This window comes from Mustelus asterias, unplaced genomic scaffold, assembly GCF_964213995.1.
Source record: "Mustelus asterias unplaced genomic scaffold, sMusAst1.hap1.1 HAP1_SCAFFOLD_1870, whole genome shotgun sequence".
Lineage (NCBI taxonomy): Eukaryota > Metazoa > Chordata > Chondrichthyes > Carcharhiniformes > Triakidae > Mustelus > Mustelus asterias.
The window spans coordinates 17,563-33,770 of NW_027591815.1; the positions used below are offsets into that span (position 1 = coordinate 17,563).

The 16,208-nt window shown below is 50.9% G+C and overlaps 1 long non-coding RNA gene across 2 annotated transcripts in view; it reads right to left on the bottom strand.

Annotated features, from left to right (window-relative positions):
* The window catches only part of LOC144488798 (uncharacterized), a 36,200-nt gene that overhangs the window by 3,416 nt on the left and 16,576 nt on the right, over positions 1-16,208 (bottom strand). Inside the window, exons 13-18 of one of the 2 annotated variants that reach the window (XR_013496655.1) lie at positions 15,595-15,655; positions 14,219-14,279; positions 12,654-12,712; positions 9,417-9,477; positions 6,180-6,240; positions 2,943-3,003 (exon numbers count right to left, since the gene is read on the bottom strand). This is a non-coding gene — a long non-coding RNA (uncharacterized LOC144488798). The remainder of the gene's footprint in view (positions 1-2,942; positions 3,004-6,179; positions 6,241-9,416; positions 9,478-12,653; positions 12,713-14,218; positions 14,280-15,594; positions 15,656-16,208) is intronic. The other variant, XR_013496656.1, reaches the window with a different exon arrangement.

Consider the following 16,208-nt stretch of genomic DNA (forward strand, 5'->3'; position numbering starts at 1 on the left):
TGACAGGAGACAGGTTGTCTGGGAGGGCCAAGGGATAAAGGGTTAAGAGTATTAGATTTACTCCATTTGTAATCATCAGTAAATAACGTGACAAGAATTCAGGCAGGTTACGTACAAGGGTCAGAGCCAAAAGGGTTTTCAGATGTAGGAGACATTTGTTTCTCAGGGTAAGTACAGAGTAACGATCGCACTACACTGTCCCCCATCAAACACTCCCAGGACAGGTACAGCACGGGGTTAGATACAGAGTAAAGCTCCCTCTACACTGTCCCCCATCAAACACTCCCAGGACGGGTAAAGCACGGGGTTAGATACAGAGTAAAGCTCCCTCTACACTATCCCCCATCAAAGGCTCCTGGAACGGGGTTTGATACAGAGTCAAGCCCCCTCGACACTGACACATCAAACACTCCCAGGATAGGTACAGCACGGGGTTAGATACAGAGTAAAGCTCCCTCTCCACTGTCCCCCATCAAACACCCGCAGGACAGGGACAGCACAGGGTTAGATACAGAGTAAAGCTCCCTCTCCACTGTCCCCCATCAAACACCCGCAGGACAGGGACAGCACAGGGTTAGATACAGAGTAAAGCTCCCTTTACACTGTCCCCATCAAACACTCCCAGGACAGGTACAGCACGGGGTTAGATACAGAGTAAAGCTCCCTCAACACTGTCCCCATCAAACACTCCCAGGACAGGTACAGCATGGGGATAGATACAGAGTAAAGCTCCCTCTACACAGTCCCCATCAAACACCCGCAGGACAGGTACAGCACGGGGTTAGATACAGAGTAAAGCACCCTTCACACTGTCCAAATCAAACACTCCCAGGACAGGTACAACACGGGGTTAGATACAGAGTAAAGCTCCCTCTCCACTGTCCCCCATCAAACACTCCCAGGACAGGTAGAGCACGGAGTTAGATACAGAGTAAAGCACCCTCTACACTGTCCCCATCAAACACTCCCAGGACAGGTACAGCACGGGGTTAGATACAGAGTAAAGCTCCCTCTACACTGTCCCCATCAAACACTCCCAGGACAGGTACAACACGGGGTTAGATACAGAGTAAAGCTCCCTCTACACTGTCCCCATCAAACACTGCCAGGACAGGGACAGCACGGGGTTAGATACAGAGTAAAGCTCTCTCGACACTGTCCCCATCAAACACTCCCAGGACAGGTACAACACGGGGTTACATACAGAGTAAAGCTCCCACTAAACTGTCCCCCATCAAACACTCCCAGGACAGGTACAGCACGGGGTTAGGTACAGAGTGAAGCTCCCTCTACACTGTCCCATCAAACACTCCCAGGACAGGTACAACACGGGGTTAGATACAGAGTAAAGCTCCCTCTACACTGTCCCCCATCAAACACTCCCAGGACAGGTACAGCACGGGGTTAGATACAGAGTAAAGCTCCCTCTACACTGTCCCCCATCAAACACTCCCAGGACAGGTACAGCACGGGGTTAGATACAGAGTAAAGCTCCCTCTACACTGTCCCCATCAAACACTCCCAGGACAGGTACAGCACGGGGTTAGATACAGAGTAAAGCTCCCTCCACACTGTCCCCCATCAAACACTCCCAGGACAGGGACAGCACGGGGTTAGATACAGAGTAAAGCTCTCTCGACACTGTCCCCATCAAACACTCCCAGGACAGGTACAACACGGGGTTAGATACAGAGTAAAGCTCCCACTAAACTGTCCCCCATCAAACACTCCCAGGACAGGTACAGCACGGGGTTAGGTACAGAGTGAAGCTCCCTCTACACTGTCCCCATCAAACACTCCCAGGACAGGTACAACACGGGGTTAGATACAGAGTAAAGCTCCCTCTCCACTGTCCCCCATCAAACACTCCCAGGACAGGTACAGCACGGGGTTAGATAGAGTAAAGCTCCCTCTGCACTGTCCCCCATCAAACACTCCCAGGACAGGTACAGCACGGGGTTAGATACAGAGTAAAGCTCCCTCTACACTGTCCCCATCAAACACTCCCAGGACAGGTACAGCACGGGGTTAGATACAGAGTAAAGCTCCCTCTACACTGTCCCCCATCAAACACTCGCAGCAGGACAGGTATTGCGTGGGATTAGATATAGAGTAAAGCTCCCTCAACACTGTCCCCATCAAACACTCCCAGGACAGGTACAGCACAGGGTTAGATACCGAGTAAAGATCCCTCCACACTGTCCCCATCAAACACTCGCAGGGCAGGTACAGCACGGGGTTAGATACAGAGTAAAGCTTCCTCTACACTGTCCCCCATCAAACACTCCCAGGACAGATACAGCACGGCGTTAGATACAGAGTAAAGATCCCACTAAACTGCCCCCCATCAAACACTCCCAGGACAGGTACAGCACGGGGTTAGGTACAGAGTAAAGCTCCCTCTACACTGTCCCCATCAAACACTCCCAGGGCAGGTACAGCACGGGGTTAGATACAGAGTAAAGCTCCCTCTACACTGTCCCCCATCAAACACTCGCAGGGCAGGTACAGCACGGGGTTAGATACAGAGTAAAGCTCCCTCCACACTGTCCCCATCAAACACTCGCAGGGCAGGTACAGCACGGGGTTAGATACAGAGTAAAGCTCCCTCCACACTGTCCCCATCAAACACTCGCAGCAGGACAGGTATTGCGTGGGATTAGATACAGAGTAAAGCTCCCTCGACACTGTCCCCATCAAACACTCCCAGGACAGGTACAGCACGGGGTTAGATACAAAGATCTCCATATTAGGTTTAGAAAGTCAGAACTTGTCCCAGTTCCATTCGGCACAGCTGTGTCACGGGTCAGACACTGACTGCTTCCTTGACTGGGTTCTCTTCCTCTCAGCCAGCACATGGCGGTACAAACTACTCATGGGACAAGAGTAGGTACCGTGGCTGTGGGCTCAGCGACAGACCCACCACATGGTCAGAATCGTACCTGTGACATTGCGATCGTGTCAGCGTGTGTGTTGATTCACACATCTGTTCCAGATTCCAACCTGTAATAAACCACACAGAAAATTACCAGATAAAGAGGGAAAGTCGCCCCTTTCACAATCCCTAACGTACATTACGATGGTGAGCAGAGGGGAGGATGCAGTGTGTGACATCAAACAGAGGCAGAATGAACACATTTGCCTTTTCCTTGACGCTGACATGAATACTTTCATTGTCAGGTTTCTGTGGAGTTGAAGAAAACAGAGAGGGATCAGGTTGAATTGAACAGGGGAAGGTGACAGGAGACAGGTTGTCTGGGAGGGCCAAGGGATAAAGGGTTAAGAGTATTAGATTTACTCCATTTGTAATCATCAGTAAATAACGTGACAAGAATTCAGGCAGGTTACGTACAAGGGTCAGAGCCAAAAGGGTTTTCAGATGTAGGAGACATTTGTTTCTCAGGGTAAGTACAGAGTAACGATCGCACTACACTGTCCCCCATCAAACACTCCCAGGACAGGTACAGCACGGGGTTAGATACAGAGTAAAGCTCCCTCTACACTGTCCCCCATCAAACACTCCCAGGACGGGTAAAGCACGGGGTTAGATACAGAGTAAAGCTCCCTCTACACTATCCCCCATCAAAGGCTCCTGGAACGGGGTTTGATACAGAGTCAAGCCCCCTCGACACTGACACATCAAACACTCCCAGGATAGGTACAGCACGGGGTTAGATACAGAGTAAAGCTCCCTCTCCACTGTCCCCCATCAAACACCCGCAGGACAGGGACAGCACAGGGTTAGATACAGAGTAAAGCTCCCTCTCCACTGTCCCCCATCAAACACCCGCAGGACAGGGACAGCACAGGGTTAGATACAGAGTAAAGCTCCCTTTACACTGTCCCCATCAAACACTCCCAGGACAGGTACAGCACGGGGTTAGATACAGAGTAAAGCTCCCTCAACACTGTCCCCATCAAACACTCCCAGGACAGGTACAGCATGGGGATAGATACAGAGTAAAGCTCCCTCTACACAGTCCCCATCAAACACCCGCAGGACAGGTACAGCACGGGGTTAGATACAGAGTAAAGCACCCTTCACACTGTCCAAATCAAACACTCCCAGGACAGGTACAACACGGGGTTAGATACAGAGTAAAGCTCCCTCTCCACTGTCCCCCATCAAACACTCCCAGGACAGGTAGAGCACGGAGTTAGATACAGAGTAAAGCACCCTCTACACTGTCCCCATCAAACACTCCCAGGACAGGTACAGCACGGGGTTAGATACAGAGTAAAGCTCCCTCTACACTGTCCCCATCAAACACTCCCAGGACAGGTACAACACGGGGTTAGATACAGAGTAAAGCTCCCTCTACACTGTCCCCATCAAACACTGCCAGGACAGGGACAGCACGGGGTTAGATACAGAGTAAAGCTCTCTCGACACTGTCCCCATCAAACACTCCCAGGACAGGTACAACACGGGGTTACATACAGAGTAAAGCTCCCACTAAACTGTCCCCCATCAAACACTCCCAGGACAGGTACAGCACGGGGTTAGGTACAGAGTGAAGCTCCCTCTACACTGTCCCATCAAACACTCCCAGGACAGGTACAACACGGGGTTAGATACAGAGTAAAGCTCCCTCTACACTGTCCCCCATCAAACACTCCCAGGACAGGTACAGCACGGGGTTAGATACAGAGTAAAGCTCCCTCTACACTGTCCCCCATCAAACACTCCCAGGACAGGTACAGCACGGGGTTAGATACAGAGTAAAGCTCCCTCTACACTGTCCCCATCAAACACTCCCAGGACAGGTACAGCACGGGGTTAGATACAGAGTAAAGCTCCCTCCACACTGTCCCCCATCAAACACTCCCAGGACAGGGACAGCACGGGGTTAGATACAGAGTAAAGCTCTCTCGACACTGTCCCCATCAAACACTCCCAGGACAGGTACAACACGGGGTTAGATACAGAGTAAAGCTCCCACTAAACTGTCCCCCATCAAACACTCCCAGGACAGGTACAGCACGGGGTTAGGTACAGAGTGAAGCTCCCTCTACACTGTCCCCATCAAACACTCCCAGGACAGGTACAACACGGGGTTAGATACAGAGTAAAGCTCCCTCTCCACTGTCCCCCATCAAACACTCCCAGGACAGGTACAGCACGGGGTTAGATAGAGTAAAGCTCCCTCTGCACTGTCCCCCATCAAACACTCCCAGGACAGGTACAGCACGGGGTTAGATACAGAGTAAAGCTCCCTCTACACTGTCCCCATCAAACACTCCCAGGACAGGTACAGCACGGGGTTAGATACAGAGTAAAGCTCCCTCTACACTGTCCCCCATCAAACACTCGCAGCAGGACAGGTATTGCGTGGGATTAGATATAGAGTAAAGCTCCCTCAACACTGTCCCCATCAAACACTCCCAGGACAGGTACAGCACAGGGTTAGATACCGAGTAAAGATCCCTCCACACTGTCCCCATCAAACACTCGCAGGGCAGGTACAGCACGGGGTTAGATACAGAGTAAAGCTTCCTCTACACTGTCCCCCATCAAACACTCCCAGGACAGATACAGCACGGCGTTAGATACAGAGTAAAGATCCCACTAAACTGCCCCCCATCAAACACTCCCAGGACAGGTACAGCACGGGGTTAGGTACAGAGTAAAGCTCCCTCTACACTGTCCCCATCAAACACTCCCAGGGCAGGTACAGCACGGGGTTAGATACAGAGTAAAGCTCCCTCCACACTGTCCCCATCAAACACTCGCAGGGCAGGTACAGCACGGGGTTAGATACAGAGTAAAGCTCCCTCCACACTGTCCCCATCAAACACTCGCAGGGCAGGTACAGCGCGGGGTTAGATACAGAGTAAAGCTCCCTCTACACTGTCCCCCATCAAACACTCGCAGCAGGACAGGTATTGCGTGGGATTAGATACAGAGTAAAGCTCCCTCGACACTGTCCCCATCAAACACTCCCAGGACAGGTACAGCACGGGGTTAGATACAAAGATCTCCATATTAGGTTTAGAAAGTCAGAACGTGTCCCAGGTACATTCGGCACAGCTGTGTCACGGGTCAGACACTGACTGCTTCCTTGACTGGGTTCTCTTCCTCTCAGCCAGCACATGGCGGTACAAACTTCTCATGGGACAAGAGTAGGTACCGTGGCTGTGGGCTCAGCGACAGACCCACCACATGGTCAGAATCGTACCTGTGACATTGCGGTCGTGTCAGCGTGTGTGTTGATTCACACATCTGTTCCAGATTCCAACCTGTAATAAACCACACAGAAAATTACCAGATAAAGAGGAAAAGTCGCCCCTTTCACAATCCCTAACGTACATTACGATGGTGAGCAGAGGGGAGGATGCAGTGTGTGACATCAAACAGAGGCAGAATGAACACATTTGCCTTTTCCTTGACGCTGACATGAATACTTTCATTGTCAGGTTTCTGTGGAGTTGAAGAAAACAGAGAGGGATCAGGTTGAATTGAACAGGGGAAGGTGACAGGAGACAGGTTGTCTGGGAGGGCCAAGGGATAAAGGGTTAAGAGTATTAGATTTACTCCATTTGTAATCATCAGTAAATAACGTGACAAGAATTCAGGCAGGTTACGTACAAGGGTCAGAGCCAAAAGGGTTTTCAGATGTAGGAGACATTTGTTTCTCAGGGTAAGTACAGAGTAACGATCGCACTACACTGTCCCCCATCAAACACTCCCAGGACAGGTACAGCACGGGGTTAGATACAGAGTAAAGCTCCCTCTACACTGTCCCCCATCAAACACTCCCAGGACGGGTAAAGCACGGGGTTAGATACAGAGTAAAGCTCCCTCTACACTATCCCCCATCAAAGGCTCCTGGAACGGGGTTTGATACAGAGTCAAGCCCCCTCGACACTGACACATCAAACACTCCCAGGATAGGTACAGCACGGGGTTAGATACAGAGTAAAGCTCCCTCTCCACTGTCCCCCATCAAACACCCGCAGGACAGGGACAGCACAGGGTTAGATACAGAGTAAAGCTCCCTCTCCACTGTCCCCCATCAAACACCCGCAGGACAGGGACAGCACAGGGTTAGATACAGAGTAAAGCTCCCTTTACACTGTCCCCATCAAACACTCCCAGGACAGGTACAGCACGGGGTTAGATACAGAGTAAAGCTCCCTCAACACTGTCCCCATCAAACACTCCCAGGACAGGTACAGCATGGGGATAGATACAGAGTAAAGCTCCCTCTACACAGTCCCCATCAAACACCCGCAGGACAGGTACAGCACGGGGTTAGATACAGAGTAAAGCACCCTTCACACTGTCCAAATCAAACACTCCCAGGACAGGTACAACACGGGGTTAGATACAGAGTAAAGCTCCCTCTCCACTGTCCCCCATCAAACACTCCCAGGACAGGTAGAGCACGGAGTTAGATACAGAGTAAAGCACCCTCTACACTGTCCCCATCAAACACTCCCAGGACAGGTACAGCACGGGGTTAGATACAGAGTAAAGCTCCCTCTACACTGTCCCCATCAAACACTCCCAGGACAGGTACAACACGGGGTTAGATACAGAGTAAAGCTCCCTCTACACTGTCCCCATCAAACACTGCCAGGACAGGGACAGCACGGGGTTAGATACAGAGTAAAGCTCTCTCGACACTGTCCCCATCAAACACTCCCAGGACAGGTACAACACGGGGTTACATACAGAGTAAAGCTCCCACTAAACTGTCCCCCATCAAACACTCCCAGGACAGGTACAGCACGGGGTTAGGTACAGAGTGAAGCTCCCTCTACACTGTCCCATCAAACACTCCCAGGACAGGTACAACACGGGGTTAGATACAGAGTAAAGCTCCCTCTACACTGTCCCCCATCAAACACTCCCAGGACAGGTACAGCACGGGGTTAGATACAGAGTAAAGCTCCCTCTACACTGTCCCCCATCAAACACTCCCAGGACAGGTACAGCACGGGGTTAGATACAGAGTAAAGCTCCCTCTACACTGTCCCCATCAAACACTCCCAGGACAGGTACAGCACGGGGTTAGATACAGAGTAAAGCTCCCTCCACACTGTCCCCCATCAAACACTCCCAGGACAGGGACAGCACGGGGTTAGATACAGAGTAAAGCTCTCTCGACACTGTCCCCATCAAACACTCCCAGGACAGGTACAACACGGGGTTAGATACAGAGTAAAGCTCCCACTAAACTGTCCCCCATCAAACACTCCCAGGACAGGTACAGCACGGGGTTAGGTACAGAGTGAAGCTCCCTCTACACTGTCCCCATCAAACACTCCCAGGACAGGTACAACACGGGGTTAGATACAGAGTAAAGCTCCCTCTACACTGTCCCCCATCAAACACTCCCAGGACAGGTACAGCACGGGGTTAGATAGAGTAAAGCTCCCTCTACACTGTCCCCCATCAAACACTCCCAGGACAGGTACAGCACGGGGTTAGATACAGAGTAAAGCTCCCTCTACACTGTCCCCATCAAACACTCCCAGGACAGGTACAGCACGGGGTTAGATACAGAGTAAAGCTCCCTCTACACTGTCCCCCATCAAACACTCGCAGCAGGACAGGTATTGCGTGGGATTAGATATAGAGTAAAGCTCCCTCAACACTGTCCCCATCAAACACTCCCAGGACAGGTACAGCACAGGGTTAGATACCGAGTAAAGATCCCTCCACACTGTCCCCATCAAACACTCGCAGGGCAGGTACAGCACGGGGTTAGATACAGAGTAAAGCTTCCTCTACACTGTCCCCCATCAAACACTCCCAGGACAGATACAGCACGGCGTTAGATACAGAGTAAAGATCCCACTAAACTGCCCCCCATCAAACACTCCCAGGACAGGTACAGCACGGGGTTAGGTACAGAGTAAAGCTCCCTCTACACTGTCCCCATCAAACACTCCCAGGGCAGGTACAGCACGGGGTTAGATACAGAGTAAAGCTCCCTCCACACTGTCCCCATCAAACACTCGCAGGGCAGGTACAGCACGGGGTTAGATACAGAGTAAAGCTCCCTCCACACTGTCCCCATCAAACACTCGCAGGGCAGGTACAGCGCGGGGTTAGATACAGAGTAAAGCTCCCTCTACACTGTCCCCCATCAAACACTCGCAGCAGGACAGGTATTGCGTGGGATTAGATACAGAGTAAAGCTCCCTCGACACTGTCCCCATCAAACACTCCCAGGACAGGTACAGCACGGGGTTAGATACAAAGATCTCCATATTAGGTTTAGAAAGTCAGAACTTGTCCCAGTTCCATTCGGCACAGCTGTGTCACGGGTCAGACACTGACTGCTTCCTTGACTGGGTTCTCTTCCTCTCAGCCACCACATGGCGGTACAAACTACTCATGGGACAAGAGTAGGTACCATGGCTGTGGGCTCAGCGACAGACCCGCCACATGGTCAGAATCGTACCTGTGACATTGCAATCGTGTCAGCGTGTGTGTTGATTCACACATCTGTTCCAGATTCCAACCTGTAATAAACCACACAGAAAATTACCAGATAAAGAGGAAAAGTCGCCCCTTTCACAATCCCTAACGTACATTACGATGGTGAGCAGAGGGGAGGATGCAGTGTGTGACATCAAACAGAGGCAGAATGAACACATTTGCCTTTTCCTTGACGCTGACATGAATACTTTCATTGTCAGGTTTCTGTGGAGTTGAAGAAAACAGAGAGGGATCAGGTTGAATTGAACAGGGGAAGGTGACAGGAGACAGGTTGTCTGGGAGGGCCAAGGGATAAAGGGTTAAGAGTATTAGATTTACTCCATTTGTAATCATCAGTAAATAACGTGACAAGAATTCAGGCAGGTTACGTACAAGGGTCAGAGCCAAAAGGGTTTTCAGATGTAGGAGACATTTGTTTCTCAGGGTAAGTACAGAGTAACGATCGCACTACACTGTCCCCCATCAAACACTCCCAGGACAGGTACAGCACGGGGTTAGATACAGAGTAAAGCTCCCTCTACACTGTCCCCCATCAAACACTCCCAGGACGGGTAAAGCACGGGGTTAGATACAGAGTAAAGCTCCCTCTACACTATCCCCCATCAAAGGCTCCTGGAACGGGGTTTGATACAGAGTCAAGCCCCCTCGACACTGACACATCAAACACTCCCAGGATAGGTACAGCACGGGGTTAGATACAGAGTAAAGCTCCCTCTCCACTGTCCCCCATCAAACACCCGCAGGACAGGGACAGCACAGGGTTAGATACAGAGTAAAGCTCCCTCTCCACTGTCCCCCATCAAACACCCGCAGGACAGGGACAGCACAGGGTTAGATACAGAGTAAAGCTCCCTTTACACTGTCCCCATCAAACACTCCCAGGACAGGTACAGCACGGGGTTAGATACAGAGTAAAGCTCCTTCAACACTGTCCCCATCAAACACTCCCAGGACAGGTACAGCATGGGGATAGATACAGAGTAAAGCTCCCTCTACACAGTCCCCATCAAACACCCGCAGGACAGGTACAGCACGGGGTTAGATACAGAGTAAAGCACCCTTCACACTGTCCAAATCAAACACTCCCAGGACAGGTACAACACGGGGTTAGATACAGAGTAAAGCTCCCTCTCCACTGTCCCCCATCAAACACTCCCAGGACAGGTAGAGCACGGAGTTAGATACAGAGTAAAGCACCCTCTACACTGTCCCCATCAAACACTCCCAGGACAGGTACAGCACGGGGTTAGATACAGAGTAAAGCTCCCTCTACACTGTCCCCATCAAACACTCCCAGGACAGGTACAACACGGGGTTAGATACAGAGTAAAGCTCCCTCTACACTGTCCCCATCAAACACTCCCAGGACAGGGACAGCACGGGGTTAGATACAGAGTAAAGCTCTCTCGACACTGTCCCCATCAAACACTCCCAGGACAGGTACAACACGGGGTTACATACAGAGTAAAGCTCCCACTAAACTGTCCCCCATCAAACACTCCCAGGACAGGTACAGCACGGGGTTAGGTACAGAGTGAAGCTCCCTCTACACTGTCCCATCAAACACTCCCAGGACAGGTACAACACGGGGTTAGATACAGAGTAAATCTCCCTCTACACTGTCCCCCATCAAACACTCCCAGGACAGGTACAGCACGGGGTTAGATACAGAGTAAAGCTCCCTCTACACTGTCCCCCATCAAACACTCCCAGGACAGGTACAGCACGGGGTTAGATACAGAGTAAAGCTCCCTCTACACTGTCCCCATCAAACACTCCCAGGACAGGTACAGCACGGGGTTAGATACAGAGTAAAGCTCCCTCCACACTGTCCCCCATCAAACACTCCCAGGACAGGGACAGCACGGGGTTAGATACAGAGTAAAGCTCTCTCGACACTGTCCCCATCAAACACTCCCAGGACAGGTACAACACGGGGTTAGATACAGAGTAAAGCTCCCACTAAACTGTCCCCCATCAAACACTCCCAGGACAGGTACAGCACGGGGTTAGGTACAGAGTGAAGCTCCCTCTACACTGTCCCCATCAAACACTCCCAGGACAGGTACAACACGGGGTTAGATACAGAGTAAAACTCCCTCTACACTGTCCCCCATCAAACACTCCCAGGACAGGTACAGCACGGGGTTAGATAGAGTAAAGCTCCCTCTACACTGTCCCCCATCAAACACTCCCAGGACAGGTACAGCACGGGGTTAGATACAGAGTAAAGCTCCCTCTACACTGTCCCCATCAAACACTCCCAGGACAGGTACAGCACGGGGTTAGATACAGAGTAAAGCTCCCTCTACACTGTCCCCCATCAAACACTCGCAGCAGGACAGGTATTGCGTGGGATTAGATATAGAGTAAAGCTCCCTCAACACTGTCCCCATCAAACACTCCCAGGACAGGTACAGCACAGGGTTAGATACCGAGTAAAGATCCCTCCACACTGTCCCCATCAAACACTCGCAGGGCAGGTACAGCACGGGGTTAGATACAGAGTAAAGCTTCCTCTACACTGTCCCCCATCAAACACTCCCAGGACAGATACAGCACGGCGTTAGATACAGAGTAAAGATCCCACTAAACTGCCCCCCATCAAACACTCCCAGGACAGGTACAGCACGGGGTTAGGTACAGAGTAAAGCTCCCTCTACACTGTCCCCATCAAACACTCCCAGGGCAGGTACAGCACGGGGTTAGATACAGAGTAAAGCTCCCTCCACACTGTCCCCATCAAACACTCGCAGGGCAGGTACAGCACGGGGTTAGATACAGAGTAAAGCTCCCTCCACACTGTCCCCATCAAACACTCGCAGGGCAGGTACAGCGCGGGGTTAGATACAGAGTAAAGCTCCCTCTACACTGTCCCCCATCAAACACTCGCAGCAGGACAGGTATTGCGTGGGATTAGATACAGAGTAAAGCTCCCTCGACACTGTCCCCATCAAACACTCCCAGGACAGGTACAGCACGGGGTTAGATACAAAGATCTCCATATTAGGTTTAGAAAGTCAGAACTTGTCCCAGGTACATTCGGCACAGCTGTGTCACGGGTCAGACACTGACTGCTTCCTTGACTGGGTTCTCTTCCTCTCAGCCAGCACATGGCGGTACAAACTACTCATGGGACAAGAGTAGGTACCGTGGCTGTGGGCTCAGCGACAGACCCACCACATGGTCAGAATCGTACCTGTGACATTGCGGTCGTGTCAGCGTGTGTTGATTCACACATCTGTTCCAGGTTCCAACCTGTAACACACCACACAGAAAATTACCAGATAAAGAGGAAAAGTCGCCCCTTTCACAATCCCTAACGTACATTACGATGGTGAGCAGAGGGGAGGATGCAGTGTGTGACATCAAACAGAGGCAGAATGAACACATTTGCCTTTTCCTTGACGCTGACATAAATACTTTCATTGTCAGGTTTTTGTGGAGTTGAAGAAAACAGAGAGGGATCAGGTTGAATTGAACAGGGGAAGGTGACAGGAGACAGGTTGTCTGGGAGGGCCAAGGGATAAAGGGTTAAGAGTATTAGATTTACTCCATTTATAATCATCAGTAAATAACGTGACAAGAATTCAGGCAGGTTACGTACAAGGGTCAGAGCCAAAAGGGTTTTCAGATGTAGGAGACATTTGTTTCTCAGGGTAGGTACAGAGTAACGATCGCACTACACTGTCCCCCATCAAACACTCCCAGGACAGGTACAGCACGGGGTTAGATACAGAGTAAAGCTCCCTCTACACTGTCCCCCATCAAACACTCCCAGGACAGGTACAGCACGGGGTTAGATGCAGAGAAAAGCTCCCTCTACACTGTCCCCCATCAAACACTCCCAGGACAGGTAAAGCACGGGGTTAGATACAGAGTAAAGCTCCCTCTACACTATCCCCCATCAAAGGCTCCTGGAACGGCGTTTGATACAGGGTCAAGCCCCCTCGACACTGACACATCAAACACTCCCAGGATAGGTACAGCACGGGGTTAGATACAGAGTAAAGCTCCCTCTCCACTGTCCCCCATCAAACACCCGCAGGACAGGGACAGCACAGGGTTAGATACAGAGTAAAGCTCCCTTTACACTGTCCCCATCAAACACTCCCAGGACAGGTACAGTACGGGGTTAGATACAGAGTAAAGCACCCTTCACACTGTCCAAATCAAACACTCCCAGGACAGGTACAGCACAGGGTTAGATACAGAGTAAAGCTCCCTCTACACTGTCCCCATCAAACACTCCCAAGACAGGTACAGCACGGGGTTAGATACAGAGTAAAGCTCCCTCTCCACTGTCCCCCATCAAACACCCGCAGGACAGGGACAGCACAGGGTTAGATACAGAGTAAAGCTCCCTTTACACTGTCCCCATCAAACACTCCCAGGACAGGTACAGCACGGGGTTAGATACAGAGTAAAGCTCCCTCGACACTGTCCCCATCAAACACTGCCAGGACAGGTACAGCACGGGGTTAGATACAGAGTAAAGCTCCCTCTACACTGTCCCCATCAAACACTCCCAGGACAGGTACAGCATGGGGTTAGATACAAAGATCTCCATATTCGGTTTAGAAAGTCAGAACGTGTCCCAGGTACATTCGGCACAGCTGTGTCACGGGTCAGACACTGACTGCTTCCTTGACTGGGTTCTCTTCCTCTCAGCCACCACATGGCGGTACAAACTACTCATGGGACAAGAGTAGGTACCGTGGCTGTGGGCTCAGCGACAGACCCACCACATGGTCAGAATCGTACCTGTGACATTGCAATCGTGTCAGCGTGTGTGTTGATTCACACATCTGTTCCAGATTCCAACCTGTAATAAACCACACAGAAAATTACCAGATAAAGAGGAAAAGTCGCCCCTTTCACAATCCCTAACGTACATTACGATGGTGAGCAGAGGGGAGGATGCAGTGTGTGACATCAAACAGAGGCAGAATGAACACATTTGCCTTTTCCTTGACGCTGACATGAATACTTTCATTGTCAGGTTTCTGTGGAGTTGAAGAAAACAGAGAGGGATCAGGTTGAATTGAACAGGGGAAGGTGACAGGAGACAGGTTGTCTGGGAGGGCCAAGGGATAAAGGGTTAAGAGTATTAGATTTACTCCATTTGTAATCATCAGTAAATAACGTGACAAGAATTCAGGCAGGTTACGTACAAGGGTCAGAGCCAAAAGGGTTTTCAGATGTAGGAGACATTTGTTTCTCAGGGTAGGTACAGAGTAACGATCGCACTACACTGTCCCCCATCAAACACTCCCAGGACAGGTACAGCACGGGGTTAGATACAGAGTAAAGCTCCCTCTACACTGTCCCCCATCAAACACCCGCAGGACAGGGACAGCACAGGGTTAGATACAGAGTAAAGCACCCTTTACACTGTCCCCATCAAACACTCCCAAGGAAAGGTACAGCACGGGGTTAGATACAGAGTCAAGCTCCCTCGACACTGTCCCCCATCAAACACTCCCAGGACAGGTACAGCACGGGGTTAGGCACAGAGTAAAGCTCCCTCTACACTGTCCCCCATAAAGCACTCGCAGGACAGGCACAGCACAGGGTTAGATACAGAGTAAAGCTCCCTCTACACTGTCCCCATCAAACACTCCCAGGACAGGTACAGCACGGGGTTAGATACAGAATAAAGCACCCTCTACACTGTCCCCATCAAACACTCCCAGGACAGGTACAGCACGGGGTTAGATATAGAGTAAAGCTCCCTCAACACTGCCCCCTTGAAACACTCCCAGGACAGGTACAGCACGGGGTTCGATACAGAGTAAAGCTCCCTCTACACTGTCCCCATCAAACACTCCCAGGACAGGTACAGCACGGGGTTAGATACAGAGTAAAGCTCCCTCCCTCTACACTGTCCCCCATCAAACACTCCCAGGACAGGTACAGCACGGGGTTAGATACAAAGATCTCCATATTCGGTTTAGAAAGTCAGAACGTGTCCCAGGTACATTCGGCACAGCTGTGTCACGGGTCAGACACTGACTGCTTCCTTGACTGGGTTCTCTTCCTCTCAGCCAGCACATGGCGGTACAAACTACTCATGGGACAAGAGTAGGTACCGTGGCTGTGGGCTCAGCGACAGACCCACCACATGGTCAGAATCGTACCTGTGACATTGCAATCGTGTCAGCGTGTGTGTTGATTCACACATCTGTTCCAGATTCCAACCTGTAATAAACCACACAGAAAATTACCAGATAAAGAGGAAAAGTCGCCCCCCTTTCACAATCCCTAACGTACATTACTATGGTGAGCAGAGGGGAGGATAGAGTCACAGAGATTTACAGCATGGACACAGGCCCTTCGGCCCAACGTGTCCATGACGCCCTTTTTTTCAAACCCCGAAGCTAGTCCCTTGGTCCCTCATTTCGCCCATATCCTTCGAGACCCATTTTACCCATGTAACTGCCTAATGCTTTTTAAAAGACTAACTTGTACCTGCCTCGAGCAGCTTGTGCCAGACACTCACCACCCTGTGAGAGAAAAAAGTGCCCCTCTGGACACTTCTGTATCTCCCCCCCTCACCTGAAACCTATGCCCTCTAGTTTCAGACTTCCCGACCTTTGGGAAAAATATATTGACTATCTTGTCGATAGAGTAAAGCACTCTCTACACTGTCCCCCATCAAACACTCCCAGGACAGGTACAGCACGGGGTTAGATACAGAGTAAAGCTCCCTCTACACTGTCCCCATCAAACACTCCCAGGACAGGTACAGCAC